This window comes from Oncorhynchus mykiss, chromosome 8 (genome assembly GCF_057628025.1).
Source record: "Oncorhynchus mykiss isolate SJ-2025 chromosome 8, ASM5762802v1, whole genome shotgun sequence".
NCBI lineage: Eukaryota > Metazoa > Chordata > Actinopteri > Salmoniformes > Salmonidae > Oncorhynchus > Oncorhynchus mykiss.
In genome coordinates this window covers 22,942,082-22,963,050 of record NC_143029.1, presented here as the reverse complement: position 1 = coordinate 22,963,050, position 20,969 = coordinate 22,942,082, and the positions used below count along the sequence as shown (strand labels likewise).

The window sequence follows — 20,969 nt, the reverse complement described above, 5'->3', positions numbered from 1 at the left end:
ACTTATCTTATAAAAAACGATCAATCATACTCACTAGTTAACTACACATGGTTGATGATATTATCTAGCGTGTCCTGTTTTATTGATGTATTATATTAAGTTCAAATAAGAGTTAATTCAGTATTGTTGTAATTGTCATTAGTACAAATAAAATAAAAATTGTCCGATTAATCGGTATCGGCGTTTTTGGTCCTCCAATAATCGGTATCGGTACCAGCGTTGAAAAATCATAATCGGTCGACCTCTAATAGAGATACTCTTAATGATCGGCTATGAAAAGCCAACTGACATTTACTCCTGAGGTGCTGAGGTGCTGACTTGCTGCACCCTCAACAACTACTGTGATTATTATTATTTGACCATGTTGGTCATTTATGAACATTTGAACATCTTGGCCATGTTCTGTTATAATCTCCACCCGGCACAGCCAGAAGAGGACTGGCCACCCCTCATAGCCTGGTTCCTCTCTAGGTTTATTCCTAGGTTTTGGCCTTTCTAGGGAGTTTTTCCTAGCCACCGTGCTTCTACACCTGCATTGCTTGCTGTTTGGGGTTTTAGGCTGGGTTTCTGTACAGCACTTTGAGATATCAGCTGATGTAAGAAGGGCTATTGAAATAAATTTGATTTGATTTGTCACAGCATCATCGGACTAAGCTTGTTGTTATTGCAGGTAATCTCAATGCTGTGTGTGCCAGGGAAGACATCCTCCTCCCTCATGTGGTTCCCTTCACGCAGGCTCATCCTGACATGACCCTCCAGCATGACAATGCCACCAGCCATACTGCTCGTTCTGTGCATGATTTCCTGCAAGACAGGAATGTCAGTGTTCTGCCATGGCCAGCAAAGAGCCCGGATCTCAATCCCATTGAGCACGTCTGGGACCTGTTGGATCAGAAGGTGAGGGCTAGGGCCATTCCCCCCAGAAATGTCCGGGAACTTGCAGGTGCCTTGGTGGAAGAGTGGAGTAACATCTCACAGCAAGAACCGGCAAATCTGGTGCAGTCCTTATGGAGGATATGCACTGCAGCACTTAATACAACTGGTGGCCACACCAGATACTGACTGTTACTTTTGATTTTGACACCAACCCCTTTGTTCAGGGACACATTATTCAATTTCTGTTAGTCACATGGCTGTGGAACTTGTTCAGTTTATGTCTCAGTTGTTGAATCTTGTTATGTTCATACAAATATTTACACATGTTAAGTTTGCTGAAAATAAACGCAGTTGACAGTGAGAGAACGTTTCTTTTATTGCTGAGTTTAAAGGAAAAAATCAAATTCACATACTACACCAGTTACTGTTAGACCACACTCTACATACTGCAACATCAGAACACGCTTATGGAGCCATCCAATATATACAGTTAAAGTTAGATGTTTGAGCTACAGTATATCCTACAAAGCATTGTTCACAAGGACGAGTGATACGTTGCTTCTTGTGTTATGTTGAGTTATGTGTGTCTGCTTCATGTCAGTGGAGAACAAGCTGTTTGAGTGATTGCTGTGGCTGTTGAAGCTGGACAACTGTTTACATTCCTGCAGCTGGAATCTTCTCATGGATGAAGTAAATCTCATTGAATCATTAAACTGCCAATATTATCATTTGTAGTGCATTCCTCGGCTGTCTTTGTCAATCAGCTTTTTATAAGAAATACCCCGAGGATGTGATATATATTCATAGTGGGATAATTCTCAGTGGGTACCACTGGCAATACACACAGGCAAGACAACCACTACAAAATTCAAGCAAATAGTATTGTACATCAATTTCTCTCATCTCTCTCTGAATGTGTATAGAGGCAGGACACAAATATTTGCAGGCATCTGTCAAAGAATATGGAATTGATTAAGATAAAGGGAACCTTAAAAGACGACCAGGTAAAAGAAGTATGGTTAGGGCTTAGAGGCATATATTTTAGAGAATCACCCTAACAGGGACAGACACTGTGCAGGGCAGGGCAGAGCAGGACAGGCGCTGAGAGTCTTTGTGCTGCAGACAGTCGTTGCCTTTGTAAAGCCCTATCAGCCCTGACAGTCTCCCACTCCTCACATTTGGCTGTTCTGTCTCGGACTGGTTCTGGGTTCTGCATAGGCTCTGTCATTAATGAAACAAACTTTATGCAGTATCACACTCAGATCGAGTCAACATCATTTTATCCTATATGAGTCATTTATTGAAAGAACTGGAATGTGAGTATGTTTTTGACAGTGTCTAGCTAACAAGAAGCAGATTTACACATGATTGCCGGCCTGATGAAATCATTACGAACTCAGAGAAACTCTTTCTCCATCATCGTCTCTCTCCTGCATATTAGAAAGTACTCTCTAGCCAGTGACGGACACACAGATTAGTTCCAATCCCATTCATAGGCTTGGGTATTTTTGACATCACTAGAGGCCTCTCTAGGGAGAATCAAACACTTTGTCCACCCAGCTCTGGTCTGGTCTAGCTATGCCTTGGCAGGGACACTCAGTAGGCCCACAACAGCTGTCTTCTTTCCTGATGAGGACACAGTGTCAGACTGTTTGAGTAGACACCAGGCCAGAGCCCAGTAGCATCCTGTGCCACTACGTTATCACCCAGGCCTCCACTCCCATGCTGGGTCCAGGAGGCCCACCCAGCCCCAGGGCTCAGCCATCACACCCACCCCACAATAGGACCATTGTCTCTGGGAGTGGAGGGCAGAGAGACGTCCATCCTGGATCCTGCTCAGACCAGCTCGTCTCTTTCATCCACAGTGTCACAGACTGGCCAAGAAGCAGCCCACGCACAAATCAAAGGGATCTCAGATTCTTATAGGGCTCTGAGCGACAGCCAAGGAAAATATACAGGTTCACCCAGGCTCTGCCAATTCAAACAACAATGTGAGCCATGGGGAGTACATACTGACATGACATTTACAGGGTGGCTCTCTGGGCTGACTCAGTCTGCGTCCACTCCAAAGTGCCATGGTCAAGAAGACACACGGAGAGGACTATTAGAGTTGCAAATTTAAAAAACACTGAGACATTACCATCTTGTCTTTCTGTTAATACGGCTAGCAGCAGTGAGCGCTGTCACAGGGTGTCAAGTCACTCTTGTTTTCAGCATGTCAGAGTGTGTAGACTGTGACGAGCCTGGAACCCATTTCAATTTGTGTTCGGCTCTCAGAGTCACGCACATATGAAACGGTGCGTTAACTTGTACTCAGGCTGCAGTAACAGTGGTGGGGATGTGAGGAAAAGAGTCTCATGGGATTTACGTTGTATCCTTAAGCATTTAAATCAAATCTATTTCATTTGTCACATGCGCCAATAACAACAGGTGTTACAGTGAAACGCTTACTTACAAGCCCTTAACCAACAATGCAGTTCAAGAAAGTAACACAATAAAATAACAATAACGATGCTATAAACAGGGGATACCGGTACCGTCAATGTGCGGGGGTACAAGATAGTAATTTACTGTGGCGGCAGGGTAACCACTAGTGGTTAGAGCGTTGGACTACTAACCGGAAGGTTGCAAGTTCAAATCCCCGAGCTGACAAGGTACAAATCTGTCGTTCAGCCCCTGAACAGGCAGTTAACCCACTGTTCCTAAGCCGTCATTGAAAATAAGAATTTGTTCTTAACTGCCTAGTTAAATAAAGGTAAAAAAAATAAAAATAACAAGGTAATTTGTGCAAGTCCGGAGACATTACCCAAGCCATTTACATTGACACCCCCCACCCTTTGTTTTTACACTGCTGCTACTCGCTGTTTATTATCTATGTGTAGTCACTTTATCACTACATACATTTATTGATTTGGGTAGCCATCCACAAGCTTCCCACAATACGTTGGGTGAATTTTGGCCCATTCCTCTTGACAGAGCTGGTGTAACTGAGCCAGGTTTCTAGGCCTCCTTGCTCGCACAAGCTTTTTCAGTTCTGCCCACAAATTCTCTATAGGATTGAGGTCAGGGCTTTGAGATGGCCACTCCAATACCTTGACTTTGTTGTCCTTAAGCCATTTTGCCACCACTTTGGAAGTATGCTTGGTGTCATTGTCCATTTGGAAGACCCATTTCCGGCCAAGCTTTAACTTTAACTGATGTCTTGAGATGTTGCTTCAATATATCCAGATAATTTTCCTCCCTCATGATGCCACCTATTTTGTGAAGTGCACCAAACCCTCCTGCAGCAAAGCACCCCCACAACATGATGCTGCCACCCCCGTGCTTCACGGTCGGGATGGTGTTCTTCGACTGGTCATTATGGCCAAACAGTTCTATTTGTATTTCATCAGGCCAGAGGACATTTATCCAAAAAGTACGGTCTTTGTCCCCATGTGCAGTTGCAAACTGTAGTCTGGCTTTTTTATGGCAGTTTTGGAGCAGTGGCTTCTTCCTTGCTGAGCAACCTTTCAGCTGATGTCGATATAGGACTCGTTTTACTGTGGATATAGATACTTTTGTACCTGTTTCCTCCAGCAACTTATCTTATGAAAAAAACAATCAATCTTAACATAGTCACTAGTTAACTACACATGGTTGATAATATATATACAGTGGGGCAAAAAAGTATTTAGTCAGCCACCAATTGTGCAAGTTCTCCCACTTAAAAAGATGAGAGAGGCCTGTAATTTTTATCATAGGTACACTTCAACTATGACAGACAAAATCACATTGTAGGATTTTTAATGAATTTATCTGCCAATTATGGTGGAAAATAAGTATTTGGTCAATAACAAAAGTTTATCTCAATACTTTGTTATATACCCTTTGTTGGCAATGACAGAGATCAAACGTTTTCTGTAAGTCTTCACAAGGTTTTCACACACTGTTGCTGTTTTTTTGGCCCATTCCTCCATGCAGATCTCCTCTAGAGCAGTGATGTTTTGGGGCTGTTGCTGGGCAACACGGACTTTCAACTCCCTCCAAAGATTTTCTATGGGGTTGAGATCTGAAGACTGGCTAGGCCACTCCAGGACCTTGAAATGCTTCTTACGAAGCCACTCCTTCGTTGCCCGGCCGGTGTGTTTGGGATCATTGTCATGCTGAAAGACCCAGCCACGTTTCATCTTCAATGCCCATGCTGATGGAAGGAGGTTTTCACTCAAAATCTCACGATACGGGCCTCCCGGGTGGCGCAGTGGTTAAGGGCGCTGTACTGCAGCGCCAGCTGTGCCATCAGAGTCCCTGGGTTCGCGCCCAGGCTCATTAACTGTAACCGGCCGCGACCGGGAGGTCTGTGGGGCGACGCACAGTTGGCCTAGCGTCGTCCGGGTTAGGGAGGGATTGGTCGGTAGGGATCTCCTTGTCTCATCGCGCACCAGCGACTCCTGTGGCGGGCCGGGCGCAGTGCGCGCTAGCCAAGGTTGCCAGGTGCACGGTGTAGCCTCCGACACATTGGTGCGGCAGGCTTCCAGGTTGGATGCGCGCTGTGTTAAGAAGCAGTACGGCTGGTTGGGTTGTGTATCGGAGGACGCATGACATTCAGCCTTCGTCTCTCCCGAGCCCGTACGGGAGTTGTAGCAATGAGACAAGATAGTAGCTACTACAACAATTGGATACCACGAAATTGGGGAGAAAAAGGGGTAAAAATTCAACAACAAAAAAAAATCTCACGATACATGGCCCCATTCATTCTTTCCTTTTCACGGATCAGTCATCCTGGTCCCTTTGCAGAAAAACAGCCCCAAAGCATGATTTTTTCACCCCCATGCTTCACAGTACGTATGGTGTTATTTGGATGCAACTCGGCATTCTTTGTCCTCCAAACACGACGAGTTGAGTTTTTACCAAAAAGTTATATTTTGGTTTCATCTGACCATATGACATTCTCCCAATCTTCTTCTGGATCATCCAAATGCTCTCTAGCAAACTTCAGGCGGGCCTGGACATGTACGGGCTTAAGCAGGGGGACACGTCTGGCACTGCAGGATTTGAGTCCCTGGCGGCGTAGTGTGTTACTGATGGTAGGCTTTGTTACTTTGGTCCCAGCTCTCTGCAGGTCATTCACTAGGTCCCCCTGTGTGGTTCTGGGATTTTTGCTCACCATTCTTGTGATCATTTTGACCCCACGGGGTGAGACCTTGCGTGGAGCCCCAGATCGAGGGAGATTATCAGTGGTCTTGTATGTCTTCCATTTCCTAATAATTGCTACAACAGTTGATTTCTTCAAACCAAGCTGCTTACCTATTGCAGATTCAGTCTTCCCAGCCTGATGCAGGTCTACAATTTTGTTTCTGGTGTCCTTTGACAGCTGTTTGGTCTTGGCCATAGTGGAGTTTGGAGTGTGACTGTTTGAGGTTGTGGACAGGTGTTTTTTATACTGATAACAAGTTCAAACATGTGCCTTTAATACAGGTAACGAGTGGAGGACAGAGGAGCCTCTTAAAGAAGAAGTTACAGGTCTGTGAGAGCCAGATATCTTGCTTGTTTGTAGGTGACCAAATACTTATTTTCCACCATAATTTGCAAATAAATTCATAAAAAATCCTACAATGTGATTTTCTCATTTTGTCTGTCATAGTTGAAGTGTACCTATGATGAAAATTACAGGCCTCTCTCATCTTTTTAAGTGGGAGAACTTGCATAATTGGTGGCTGACTAAATACTTTTTTTGTCCCACTGTATTGTCCTGCGTTGCATATAATCAATGCGGTGCCTGTAAATTTGTCATTGAATCATAGCCTACTTCGTCAAACGGGTGATTTAACAAGAGCATTCGCGAAAAAAGCACTGCCGTTGCACCAATGTGTACCTAACCATAAACATCAATGCCCTTCATAAAATCAATACACAAGTATATATTTTTATACCTGCGCATTTAGTTCATATTAATTGCTTACATTAATTTATTTTAACTAGGGAAATTGTGTCACTTCTCTTGCATTCTGTGCAAGCAGAGTCAGGGTATATGCAGCAGTTTGAGCCGCCTGGCTCGTTGCGAACTGTGTGAAGACAGTAATTAATTTGCCATACCATTGAAGGTTGTGCAATGTAACAGCAATATTTAGACTTAGGGATGCCACCCGTTAGATAAAATACAGAACGGTTCCGTATTTCACTGAAATAATAAATGTTTTGTTTCAAAATGATAGTTTCCCGATTTTACCATATTAATGACCTAAGGCTTGTATTTCTTTGTGGTAGGCAGCAGCAGGCTTGTAAGCATTCATTCAAACAGCACTTTCCTGCATTTGTCAGCAGCTCTTCGCTGTGCAGTCTCTAGATTTTGCTCGCCTGAAGTAGAGTATATTGAGATAAACTGCAGGCCACACTATTTGCCTAGAGAGTTCTCAGCTATACTTTTCGTGGCTGTTTATTTACCACCACCAGACAGATGCTGGCACTAAGACCGCACTCAGTCAGCTGTATAAGGAAATAAGCAAACAGGAAACCACTCACCCAAAGGCAGCGCTCCTAGTGGCCGGAGACTTTAATGCAGGGAACTTAAATCAGTTCTACCAAATCTCTATCAACATGTTAAATGTGCAACCAAAGGGAGAAAAAAATCTAGATCACCTGTACTCTACACACAGAGACGCGTACAAAGCTCTCCCTCGCCCTCCATTTGGTAAATCCGACCACAACTCTATCCTCCTGATTCCTGCTTATAAGCAGAAATTAAAGCAGGAAGCACCAGTGACTCGGTCTATAAAAAAATGGTCAGATGAAGCAGATGCTAAACTACAGGACTACTTTGCCATCACAGACTGAAACGGGATTGTTCCGATGACGTTGAGGAATACACCACATCAGTCACTGGCTTTATCAATAAGTGCATTGAGGACGTCGTCCCCACAGTGGCTGTACGTACATACCCCAACCAGAAGCCATGGATTACAGGCAACATACGCACTGAGCTAAAGGGTAGAGCTTCCACTTTCAAGGTGTGGGACTCTAACCCGGAATCTTACAAGAAATCCCGCTATGCCCTGCGACAAACCATCAAACAGGCAAAGTGTCAATACAGGGCTAAGATTGAATCATACTACACCGGCTCCGAGGCTCGTTGGATGTGGCAGGGCTTGCAAACTATTACAGACTAAAAAGGGAAGCCCAGCAGCAAGCTGCCCAGTGACACGAGCCTACCAGACGAGCTAAATCACTTCTATGCTCGCTTCGAGGCAAGCAACACTGAGGCATGCATGAGAGCATCAGCTGTTCTGGACGACTGTGTGATCACGCTCTCCATAGCCGACGTGAGTAAGACCTTTAAACAGGTCAACATGCACACGGCTGCGGGGCCAGACAGATTACCAGGACGTGTGCTCCGGGCATGTGCTGACCAACTGGCAGGTGTCTTCACTGACATTTTCAACATGTCCCTGATTGAGTCTGTAATACCAACATGCTTTAAACAGACCACAATAGTCCCAGTGCCCAAGAACACGAAGGCAACCTGCCTAAATGACTACAGACCCGTAGCACTCACGTCCGTAGCCATGAAGTGCTTTGAAAGGTTGGTAATGGCTCACATCAACACCATTATCCCAGAAACCCTAGACCCACTCCAATTTGCATACCGCCCAAACAGATCCACAGATGATGCAAGTGGCTAGTGATACATGTATTACATAAAGATGGCAAGATGCAGTAGGTGGTATAGAGTACAGTATATACATATGAGATGAGTAATGTAGGGTATGTAAACATTATATTAACTGGCATTGTTTAAAGTGGCTAGTGATACATTTTTTACATGTATGGCAGCAGTCACTCAATGTTAGTGGTGGCTGTTTAATAGTCTGATGGCCTTGAGATAGAAGCTGTTTTTCAGTCTCTCGGTCCCTGCTTTGATGCACCTGTACTGACCTCGCCTTCTGGATGATAGCGGGGTGAACAGGCAATGGTTTGGGTGGTTGTTGTCCTTGATGATCTTGATGGCCTTCCTGTGACATCGGGTGGTGTAGGTGTCCTGGAGGTCAGGTAGTTTGCCCCCGGTGATGCGTTGTGCAGACCTCACTACCCTCTGGAGAGCCTTACGGTTGTGTGCGGAGCAGTTGCCGTACCAGGCAGTGACACAGCCCGACAGGATGCTCTCGATTGTGCATCTGTAAAAGTTTGTGAGTGCTTTTGGTGACAAGCCAAATTTCTTCAGCCTCCTGAGGTTGAAGAGGCGCTGCTGCGCCTTCTTCACCACGCTGTCTGTGTGGGTGGACCAATTCAGTTTGTCCGTGATGTGTACGCTTTCTAACCTCTCCACTACTGTCTCATCGATGTGGATAGGGGGGTGCTCCCTCTGCTGTTTCCTGAAGTCCACAATCATCTCCTTTGTTTTATTGACGTTGAGTGTGAGGTTATTTTCCTGACACCACACCCCGAGGGCCCTCACCTCCTCCCTGTAGGATGTCTCATCAATGTTGGTAATCAAGCCTACCACTGTAGTGTCGTCTGCAAACTTGATGATTGAGTTGGAGGCGTGCATGGCCACGCAGTCGTGGGTGAACAGGGAGTACAGGAGAGGGCTCAGAACGCACCCTTGTGGGGCCCCAGCGTTGAGGATCAGCGGGGTTGAGATGTTGTTACCTACCCTTACCACCTGGGGGCGGCCCGTCAGGAATTCCAGTACCCAGTTGCACAGGGAGGGTACTATGGAGGGTACTTTGGAGGGTACTATTGTGTTAAATGCTGAGCTGTAGTCGATGAACAGCATTCTCACATAGGTATTCCTCTTGTCCAGATGGGTTAGGGCAGTGTGCAGTGTCGTTGCGATTGCGTCGTCTGTGGACCTATTGGGGCGGTAAGCAAATTGGAGTGGGTCTAGGGTGGCGGGTAGGGTGGAGGTGGAGGTGATATGGTCCCTGACTAGTCTCTCAAAGCACTTCATGATGACGGAAGTGAGTGCTACGGGGCGATAGTCGTTTAGCTCAGTTACCTTAGCTTTCTTGGGAACAGGAACAATGGTGGCCCTCTTGAAGCATGTGGGAACAGCAGACTGGGATAAGGATTGATTGAATATGTCCGTAAACACACCAGTCAGCTGGTCTGCGCATGCTCTGAGGATGCGGCTGGGGATGCCGTCTGGGCCTGCAGCCTTGCGAGGGTTAACACGTTTAAATGTTTTACTCACGTCGGCTGCAGTGAAGGAGAGTCCGCAGGTTTTGGTAGCGGGCCGTGTCAGTGGCACTGTATTGTCCTCAAAGCGAGCAAAGAAGTTGTTTAGTCTGTCTGGGAGCAAAACATCCTGTTCCGCGACTGGGATTTTTTTCTTTTTTTAATCCGTGTTTGACTGTAGACCCTGCCACATACCTCTTGTGTCTGAGCCGTTGAATTGTCGTTCATTGACTACAGCTCAGCGTTCAACACCATAGTACCCTCAAAGCTCATCACCAAGCTAAGGAGCCTGGGACTAAACACCTACCACTGCAACTGGATCCTGGACTTCCTGACAGGCCGCCCCCAGGTGGTGAGGGTAGGTAGCAACACATCTGCCACGCTGATCCTCAACACTGGAGCTCCCCAGGGTTGCGTGCTCAGTCCCCTCCTGTACTCCCTGTTCATCCACGACTGTATGGCCAGGCACGACTCCAACACCATCATTAAGTTTGCTGACGACACAACAGTGGTAGGCCTGATCACCGACAACGACGAGGAAGGCATTGATGCTATGGACTGGCCCGCCCATTCCCCAGACCTAAATCCAATTGAGCACATCTGGGACATCATGTCTCGCTCCATCCACCAACGTTGCACCACAGACTGTCCACGAGTTGGCGGATCCTTTAGTCCAGGTCTGGGAGGAGATCCCTTAGGAGACCATCCGCCACCTCATCAGGAGCATGCCCAGGCGTTGTAGGGAGGTCATATAGGCACGTGGAGGCCACACACACTACTGAGCCTCATTTTGACTTGTTTTAAGGACATTACATCAAAGTTGGATCAGCCTGTAGTGTGGTTTTCCACTTTAATTTTGAGTGTGACTCCAAATCCAGACCTCCATGGGTTGATAAATTTGATTTCCATTGATCATTTTTGTGTGATTTTGTTGTCAGCACATTCAACTATGTAAAGAAAAAAGTATTTATTAAGAATATTCCATTCATTCAGATCTAGGATGTGTTATTTTAGTGTTCCCTTTATTTTTTATCCCTTAATTTTTCCAACCTTCCATCTATGTACTACTAATGTTGAAATTCAGAGGGCGAAGGCATATTCTAAGTCATGGTCTGTCAACACTAGAGCTTTATCACATTTTAGTCATTTAGCAGACAATCTTATCCAGAGCGACTTACAGGAGCAATTATGGTTAAGTGCTTTACACAAAGGAACATCAACCGATTTTTTTACCCAGTCGGCTCAGAGATGCAAACCAGCAACTTTTCAGTTACTGGCCCAACACTCTTAACCTCTAGGCTACCTACCGCCTGTCCCACAAGTGTACAACTTTGAACCACGAGTAAACAAAGTAATTAGACAGAGGAATTTTACTTAAATCTATAAATCTATAACATACCCTCGTAAAACTGACCATCTTACCGATCCTTGACTTCGGCGATGTAATTTACAAAATAGCCTCCAACACTCTACTCAGCAAACTGGATGTAGTCTATCACAGTGCCATCTGTTTTGTCACCAAAGCCCCATTTACTACCCACCACTGCGACCTGTATGCTCTCATTGACTGGCTCTCACTATATATCCGTCGCCAACCCCACTGGCTCCAGGTCATCTATAAGTCTTTGCTAGGTAAAGCCCCGCCTTATCTCAGCTCACTGGTCACCATAGCAACACCCACCCATAGCACGCACTCCAGCAGGTATATTTCACTGGTCATCCCCAAAGCCAAAACTTTCTTTGGCTGCCATTCCTTCCAGTTCTCTGCTGCCAATAGCTGGAACAAATTGCAAAATCTCTGAAGCTGGAGTCTTGTTTCTCCCTCTCTAAGTTTAAGCATCAGCTGTCTGAGCAGGTTACCAATCACTGTGTACATCTGTACACAGTCAATCTGTAAATAGCACACCCAACTACCTCATCCCCATATTATTACTTACCTTCTTGCTCTTTTTCACCCCAGTATCTCTACTTAATGCTAAATTGTAATTATTTAATGTTTATTGCTACTTCCCTACTCTTCTACATTTGCACACACTGTACATATTACTGCATTGTCGGAACTAGAAGCACAAGCATTTCGCTACACTCGCATTAACATCTGCTAACCATGTGTATGTGACAAATAAAATTTGATTTGATTTGAGTTGATTTGACATAGATTTTTATATTTTCTTTTCTTTTGTGTTATTGACTGTACGTTTGTTGTTGTTTTTGTCTCACTGCTTTTTTTTAATCATGGCCAGGTTGCAGTTGTAAATGGGAACTTGTTCTCAACTGACCTGGTTAAATAAAGGTGAAAGAAAATAAATATTTTTTTTTATTTACATTTTGTAAGCCTGCTGTGACATCTGAGTGTGCAGACTTCTAGAATCACTGTAGTCATTTGTGGAAAGTTATATCAATAACACCGCTGGGTTATTTGGCGGGCAGAGCCTGAGCAATAGCGCCTGACATTTTTCAAAAACTTGTCTGTTGTGAACTACTTGGGGTCCTTGAAAGTTGGCTGCGACTTGGTGTCAAGTGGAATAGTGTCTTTCCTCTAAACCTCTTGACATGAAGGGGTTTTGTCCCGATCGGTTAGGAGGGACCACCGACAGCCAAAGAAAAACTAAGATTCAATCAACACTTCCCAACCTAACTTTATATTGAAAGGAAGTTATTATCAACATTTACCAAATCCAGTCCAGATATGGAAAAAGAGTTAAGCTTATCTGCTCTTTCATCACTTACCCCTGGCTATCTTCAATAGAACAGATGACAAAGCACTCTGGGTGGAATGAATTCAGCACATGGGGACAACTCATTATAACAGCTAGTAGCTGCAAAGTGCACAGTCCAGCAACGGGCCAAACCAATTAGGGTTAAAATGTTAATTGACACACTGTTTAACTATCTCTTTGTCTGAATGGGGATGTATTCATAACTTCCCAGTGAGCCTATAGGGAGCAGGACTTCTCCAACAGGTACCCAAAAGATGAATCCCTGTCTGTAATGAGTTGGGCGCAGAGGAGCCTGAACGTCAGCTTAGAACTTCAACATCAGCTTAGAACTTCATTAAAGGGGCTTTTCCAGAGAAGAATTGAAGGAAACCGGGCAAGAAGGGGCTCTTGGAGACAAGAGAGGGTTCCAGCCAAGGCTTTAACTCTGTTGCCAAGCTACACATGTTTGCGGAAAATCTTTGTCATCTTTGGACTGTTTATGAAGCACATATGCAAGTTCACTTCTCACACATATCAAGTATAAACACGTAAAAATAAGAAATAAATTGCAAATGAGCACATAAATCCAATAGTTGGGTGTGGCAGTACTATTGAGGTTCTCTTTGAGCTCCGAGGAGTGGCTTGATTTGTGGTTTGAATTACATACTGAGAAAGTTATTCTATGGATAACCTAGGTATGACACGTGTTCTTGATTCATGTGAATTTTTATCTTGTACTCTGTTATATGAAGTATGCAAATATGGTCCTAGATAACTTTTTTGTGATTATGCTAAGCTCAGCTTCTCACTATTTCCCCAAGAACTCTGACTGGATTTGAATGTCTCCTAAGTTGTGCCCTTCTAGCTGGTCACAGTTAATGGAAATTTACAAGGTTCGCATCAGACCACAGATTTTCATTTAATCTGACAGTTGGTGGTTTTGTTGGCCAGCAGTGCGGTTATGAGTAAGGAGAGAGGTTTGCAACTGTGATCTACAGTTTTACTTACTCTTTTGCACTCCACACACTTGGCCAAGAAAGCCCCAGCGCCCAGTGCCCATACCAGATCATATCCTGCATACATAACATCAAATCAAATTAAATGTTATTTGTCACATGCGCCAAAAACATACGCCAAATACAACAGGTAACCTTACAGCGAAATGCTTACTTACAAGCCCTTAACCAACAATGCAGTTTTAAGATACAGTGAAATGCTTACTTACAAGCCCTTAACCAACAATGCAGTTTTAAGAAAATACCTCCCAAAAAGTAAGAGATAAGAATAACAAATGATTAAAGAGCAGCAGTAAATAACAATAGCGGGGCTATATACAGGGGGTACTGGCACAGAGTCAATGTGCGGGGGCACACAGGCACCCAGGTAATTGAGGTAATATGTACATGTAGGTAGAGTTATTAATGTAACTATGCATAGATATAATAGAGAGTAGCAGCAGAGTTCCAGAGGTGGGGGGGGGGGGGGGCAATGCAAATAGTCTGGGTAGCCATTTGATTAGCTGTTCAGGAGTCTTATGACTTGAGGGTAGAATCTATTTAGGAGCCTCTTGAACCTAGACTTGTTGCTCCGGTACCGCTTGCCATGTGGTAGCAGAGAGAACAGTCTATGACTAGGGTGGCTGGAGTCTTTGACAATTATTAGGGCCTTACTCTGACACCACCTGGTATAGAGGTCCTGGATGGCAGGAAGCTTGGCCCCGGTGATGTACTGAGCCGTTCGCACTAACCTCTGTAGTGCCTTGCGGTCGGAAGCCGAGCAGTTTCCATACCAGGCAGTGATGCAACCGATGTTGACCTGTTTAAAGGTCTTACTCACATCGGCTGCGAAGAGCGTGATCACACAGTCGTCCGGAACATTTATGCTCTCATGCATGCTTCAGTGTTACTTGCCTCAAAGTGATCATAGAAGTTATTTAGCTCGTCTGGTAGGCTCGTGTCACTGGGAAGCTCTCGGCTGTGCTTCCCTTTGTAGTCTGTAAAAGTTTGCAGGCCCTGCCACATCTGAGCAGTGTCGGAGCTTGTGTGGTATGATTTGATCTTAGTTCTGTATTGACGCTTTGCCTGTATGATGGTTCGTCGGAGGGTATTGTGGGATTTCTTATAATCTTATGGGTTAGAGTCACGGTCCTTGAAAACGGCAGCTCTACCCTTTAGCTCAGTGTGAATGTTGCTTGTAGTCCATGGCTTCTGGTTGGAGTATGTGCACCACTGTTCAAAAGTTTGGGGTCACTTAGAAATATCCTTGTTTTTGAAAGAAAAGCACATTTTTTGTCCATTAAAATAACACAAAACTGATCAGAAATACAGTGTAGACATTGTTAATGTTGTAAATGACTATTGTAGCTGGAAACGGCCAGCATACTGGAGTCGCCTCTTCACTGTTGACGTTGAGACTGGTGTTTTGTGGGTACTATTTAATGAAGCTGCCAGTTGAGGACTTGTGAGGTGTCTGTTTCTCAAACTAGACACTCTAATGTACTTGTCCTCTTGCTCAGTTGTGCACCGGGGCCCCCCACTCCTCTTTCTATTCTGGTTAGAGCCAGTTTGCGCTGTTATGTGAAGGGAGGAGTACACAGCATTGTACGAGATCTTCCGTTTCTTAGCAATTTCTTGGACAGAATAGCCTTCATTTCTCAGAACAAGAATAGACTGACGAGTTTCAGAAGAAATTTCTTTATTAATGGCCGTTTTGAGCCTGTTATCAAACCCACATATGCTGATTCTCCAGATACTCAACTAGTCTAAAGAAAGCCAGTTTTATTGCTTCTTTAACCAGAACAACAGTTTTCAGCTGTGCTAACATAATTGCAAAAGGGTTTTCTAATGATCAATTAGCCTTTCAAAATCATAAACCTGGATTAGCTAACACAACGTGCCATTGGAACACAGGAGTGATGGTTGCTGATAATGGGCCTCTGTACGCCTATGTAGATATTCCATAAAAAATCTGCCGTTTCCAGCTACAATAGTCAATTACAACATTAACAATGTCTACACTGTATTTCTGATCAAGTTGATGTTATTTTAATGTACCAAAAAATTGCTTTTCTTTCAAAAACAAGGATATTTCTAAATGACCCCAAACTTTTGAACAGTGGTGTACATACAGTCCCTGTGGGGACAACGTCCTCAATGCAGTTATTGATACATCATACAGAAGAGGCAGGCGGTTTCATTGGTCTAAATCGTTAGGTCTTTAGGTCTTGAAAATCAGTAGCCTTCAACTTTTCCAACAACCCACTTCCAACGAACCAAAAATTGGCACAAATTTGAGTGGTTACATACAATGGAAAACATTACTAAAATGTATAGGGTAAACAGAGGTACAGCACTGTGTACAGGAACGTAATCCTGGGGTAGAGAATCATGCCACATAACATTTATTAATCCACAGGGGTTGGAGGGCATTTATAAACATTGTTTGTGGATGCCAATGATTAGCAATAGCCTAAGCCTACATTACTGTAGATGTCTGTATCTATATCAGGTCCTTTACACTCAACAGAAGGATAAAAGTGTCCATCCAAACATACAAAGACAGTATAGCGGAGAGGGGTAAAAAGCTTTGAAGTCCAAGAATAGGGAGGAAAATATAACACAACTCTGATTTTGAAGAGCAGAGAGCTAAACAATGGTATAGTAAACAGACCAGATCATTATGACTATAAAACATGGACAATGAGTGGTGCCTTGATGTCTAACTGCTTGATCTTGATCTCTCAAAACTGCTTAGACATAAAAACAATATCAGCTCAGGTCTGACTGCATGAGGACATTCCTGATTAAGAATAATGTCGCCAAAGGAAATGGCTGCCGTTTTAAGATCCCGTAACCAATTGTGCTATTGTGTATGTTTTTTCGCCTTATTTGTAGGTTATTTTGTACATGATGTTTCTGTATGACCGAAAAGAGCTTCTAGATATCAGGACAGAGATTACTCATCCCATACTGTCGGACGGGAAGGATTTACTTCAGACGCCCTCATCCAAGTACAAGGCCCTCATCCCCGTAATTCGCAGGAGAAACAGACGGAGGTATTGTGGACAAAGATCCAGGGGCCTTGTCAGGATTTGGAGCCAAGAGGGTAATCTACCTTTACCATCGATCCTATTGGGGAACGTACAATCAATCAATAATAAAATAGACAAACTACGATCAAGTATATCATACCAACATTGAAAACTGTCATATCTTATGTTTCACTGAGTCGTGGTTGAACGACAACATGAATAACATTCAGCTGGTGGGTTTTAAGCTTTTTCGGCAGGATAAAACAGTGGCCTCTAGTAAGACAAGGGGTGGCGGTCCATGTATATTTGTCAAACAACAGCTGGTGCACGAAATCTAAGGAAGTCTCAAGGTTTTGCTCGCCTGAGGTAGAGTATCTCATGATAAGCTGTAGACCACACTATTTACCAAGAGAGTTTTCATCTGTACTTTTAGTAGCTGTCAACATACCACCACAAACCAATGCTGGCACTAAGACAGCACTAAATGAGCAGTATACGACCATAAGAAAACAGGAAAACGCTCATCCAGAGGCTGCGCTCTCAGTGGCCGGGGACTTTAATGCAGGGAAACTCAAATCCGTTTTACCTCATTTCTACCAGCATGTTAAATGTGCAACCAGAGAGGAAAAAAACTCTAGACTACCTTTACTCCACACACAGAGACGTGTACAAAATAACCCTCGCCCTCCATTTGGCAAATCTGACCATAAATCTGTCCTCCTGATTCCTGCTTGCATACAAAAACTAAAGCAGGAAACACCAGAGACTCGGTCAATAAAGAAGTGGTCAGATGAAGCAGATGCTAAGCTACAGGACTGTTTTGCTAGCACAGATTGGAATATTTTCCGGGATTCTTCCGATAGCATTGAGGAGTACACCACATCAGTCACTGGCTTCATCAATAAGTGCATCGATGACGTCGTCCTCAAAGTGACCATACATACATACCCCAACCAGAACCCATGGATTACAAGCAACATCCGCACTTAGCTAAAGGGTAGAGCTGCAGCTTTCAAGGAGCGAGACTCTAACACCGGAAGCTTATAAGAAATCCCGCTATGCCCTCCGACAAACCGTCAAAACAGGCAAACCGTCAATACAGGACTAAGATGGAATCATACTAGACCGGCTCCGGCACTCGTCAGATGTGGCAGGGCTTGAAAACTATTACAGATTACAAAGGGAAGCACAGCTACGAGTTGCCCAGTGACACGAGCCTACCAGACGAGCTAAATAACTTCTATGCTCGCTTCGAGGCAAGTAACACCGAAGCATGCATGAGAGGATCAGCTGTTTCCGGATGACTGTGTGATCACACTCTCCATAGCTGATGTGAGTAAGACCTTTAAACAGGTCAACATTCACAAGTCCGCAGGGCCAGATGGATTACCAGGACGTGTACTCCGAGCACGCGCTGACCAACTGGCAAGTGTCTTCACTGACATTTTCAACCTCTCCCTGACTAAATCTATAATACCAACATGTTTCAAACAGACCACCGTAGTCCCAGTACCCAAGAACACTAAGGTAACCGGCCGAAATGACTACTGACCCGTAGCACACACGTCTGGAGCCATGAAGCGCTTTGAAAGGCTGGTCATGATTGGCCACTCCAATTTTCATACCACACCAACAGATCCACAGATGATGCAATCTCTATTGCACTCCACACTGCCTTTTCCCACCTGGACAAAAGGAACACCTATGTGAGAATGCTATTTATTGACTACAGCTTAGCATTCAACACCATAGTGCCCTCAGTGCTCATCACTAAGCTAAGGACCCTGGGACTAAACACCTACCTCTGCAACTGGATCCTGGACTTCCTGACATGTTACCCCCAGGTGCTAAGGGTAGGTAACAACATATCCGCCTCGCTGATCCTCAACACAGGGACCCCTCAGGGGTGCGTGCTCAGTCCTGTGTGGCCGTGTGGTGGCAGGACAACAACCTCTCCCTCAACGTGATCAAGACAAAGGAGACGATTGTGGAATACAGGAAAAGGAGGGCCAAACACTCCCCCATTCACATTGATGGGCTGTAATCAAGCGGGTCGAGAGCTTCAAGTTCCTTGATGTCCACATCACCAACAAACCATCATGGTCCAAACACACTAAGACAGTCGTGAAGAGGGCACGACAAAGCCTATTCCCTGTCAGGAGTCTGAAAAGATTTGGCATGGGTTTTCACATCTTCGAAAGGTTTTACAGCTGCACCATCGAGAGCATTACAGCCTGGTATGGCAACTGCTCGGCCACTACAGAGGGTAGTGCGTACGGCCCAGTACATCACTGGGGCCAAGCTTCCTGTCATCCAGGACCTTTATACCAGGCGGTGTCAGAGGAAGGCCCTAAAAATAGTCAAAGACGCCAGCCGCCCTAGTCATAGACTATTCTCTCTGCTACCGCACGGAAAGCGGTACCGGAGCATCAAGTCTAGGTCCAAAAAGGCTTCCTAACAGCTTCTACCCCCAAGCCATAAGACTCCTGAACAGCTAATCAAAGGGCTACCCAGACCCCTCTTTTACGCTGCTGCTACTCTCTGTTTATTATCTGTGCATGATCACTTTAACTCTACCTTCATGTACGTATGACCTCAATTACCCCGACTAACCGGTGCCCCTGCACATTGACTCTGTAGTGGTACCCCCTGTATATAGCCTCACTATTGTTATTTTATTGCTGCGCTTTAATTATTTGTTACTTTTATTTTCTATTTTTCAACTTATGTAGTTTTTGCTTAACATATGTTTCTTCTTAACTTCTTAAAGCACTGTTGGTTAAGGGCTTGTAACTAAGCATTTCACTGTAAGGTCTACACTTGTTGTATTCGGCGCATGTGACATATACAATTAGATTTGAACCTCAGAGCATCTTAACCTGGTGTTGAGCCTGTAGAACTAAATCAAGTCAACGGATTTCCAACTAATGCATCAACATAACCATCTGGATAGAAATGACTGTGAGGCCATCATGACAGAGCAAAAAGGTTTTCCTGTTGAATGCTCTCTCTCAGGAGTGTCTCTCTGACTATCTATTTACCCAAATGGATGAGGTTCAGTATCTCCACATGGAACTGGGCCTGCTCAACATTAAAATGCTGCTCTTTTAAATCTCTTAGATGTCAGACATATGCCAGGCAGGCCCTGACACACACTATATAGAGTACATTATCACATTGAGCCAAAAATGGGATGTGGAAAAAAATTCTGTGGTAGTTGGCAAAATTACAGATAGAAATTATGTAAACAAAACATCAAGAGGACTTTAGCAGGGCACAGTTTATAGTGAAATGCCATTACCATTATGTCATAAACTCGCATCATGGTTGCGGCAGGAATAAAAAAAATACAGATATTTTTGGTAGTCCTAGGTCTACTCTCCAACTTTATCTACCGTTCTCAAAGGTCTACTTTTTCAGTGTTGGTCAACCTTCCCCTCTTCTGTCCTGGACACCTATGAAGTGTCAATGCTATTTAGAAATCAGCTCCTCTGAAAGGTGATGTATTGGGCAATCTCCTTGTTCATAGGAATGTTTGTTGGACACCATGCAAAACACATTTCCCATAAAGGACTCCAGATGCAGGGGCAGAATAGTTGCACTGCTGCCCAGCTGAAACATGAGTATCTAAACTAGATGCTCTCAATTTCACACAAATTATCAAGGAACCTACAAGGTATAACCCTAAATCCGTAACCATGGACACCCTCGTAGATATCATCCTGACCAACTTGCCCTCTAAATACACCTCTGCTGTCTTCAACCAGGATCTCAGCGATCACTGCCTCATTGCCTGCTTGAGTAATGGGTCCGCGGTCAAACGACCACCCCTCATCACTATCAAACGCTCCCTAAAACACTTCAGCGAGCAGGCCTTTCTAATCGACCTGGCCCGGGTGTCCTGGAAGGATATTGACCTCATCCCGTCAGTAGAGGATGACTGGTTGCTCTTCAAAAGTGCTTTCTTTCATCGCCATCTTAAATAAGCATGCCCCATTCCAAAAATAAAGAACTAAGAACAGATATAGCCCTTGGTTCACCCCAGACTTGACTGCCCTTGACCAGCACAAAAACATCCTGTGGCGTTCTGCATTAACATCGAATAGCCCCCGCGATATGCAACTTTTCAGGGAAGTCAGGAACCAACATACTCAAGTCAGTTAGGAAAGCTGAGGCTAGCTTTTTCAAACAGAAATTTGCTTCCTGTAGCACTA

At 44.4% G+C, this 20,969-nt stretch overlaps 1 protein-coding gene across 3 annotated transcripts in view; it reads right to left on the bottom strand.

The window, feature by feature from the left end:
* The window catches only part of LOC110529613 (scavenger receptor class A member 5), an 84,607-nt gene that overhangs the window by 42,917 nt on the left and 20,721 nt on the right, over positions 1–20,969 (bottom strand). The window lies entirely within an intron of this gene.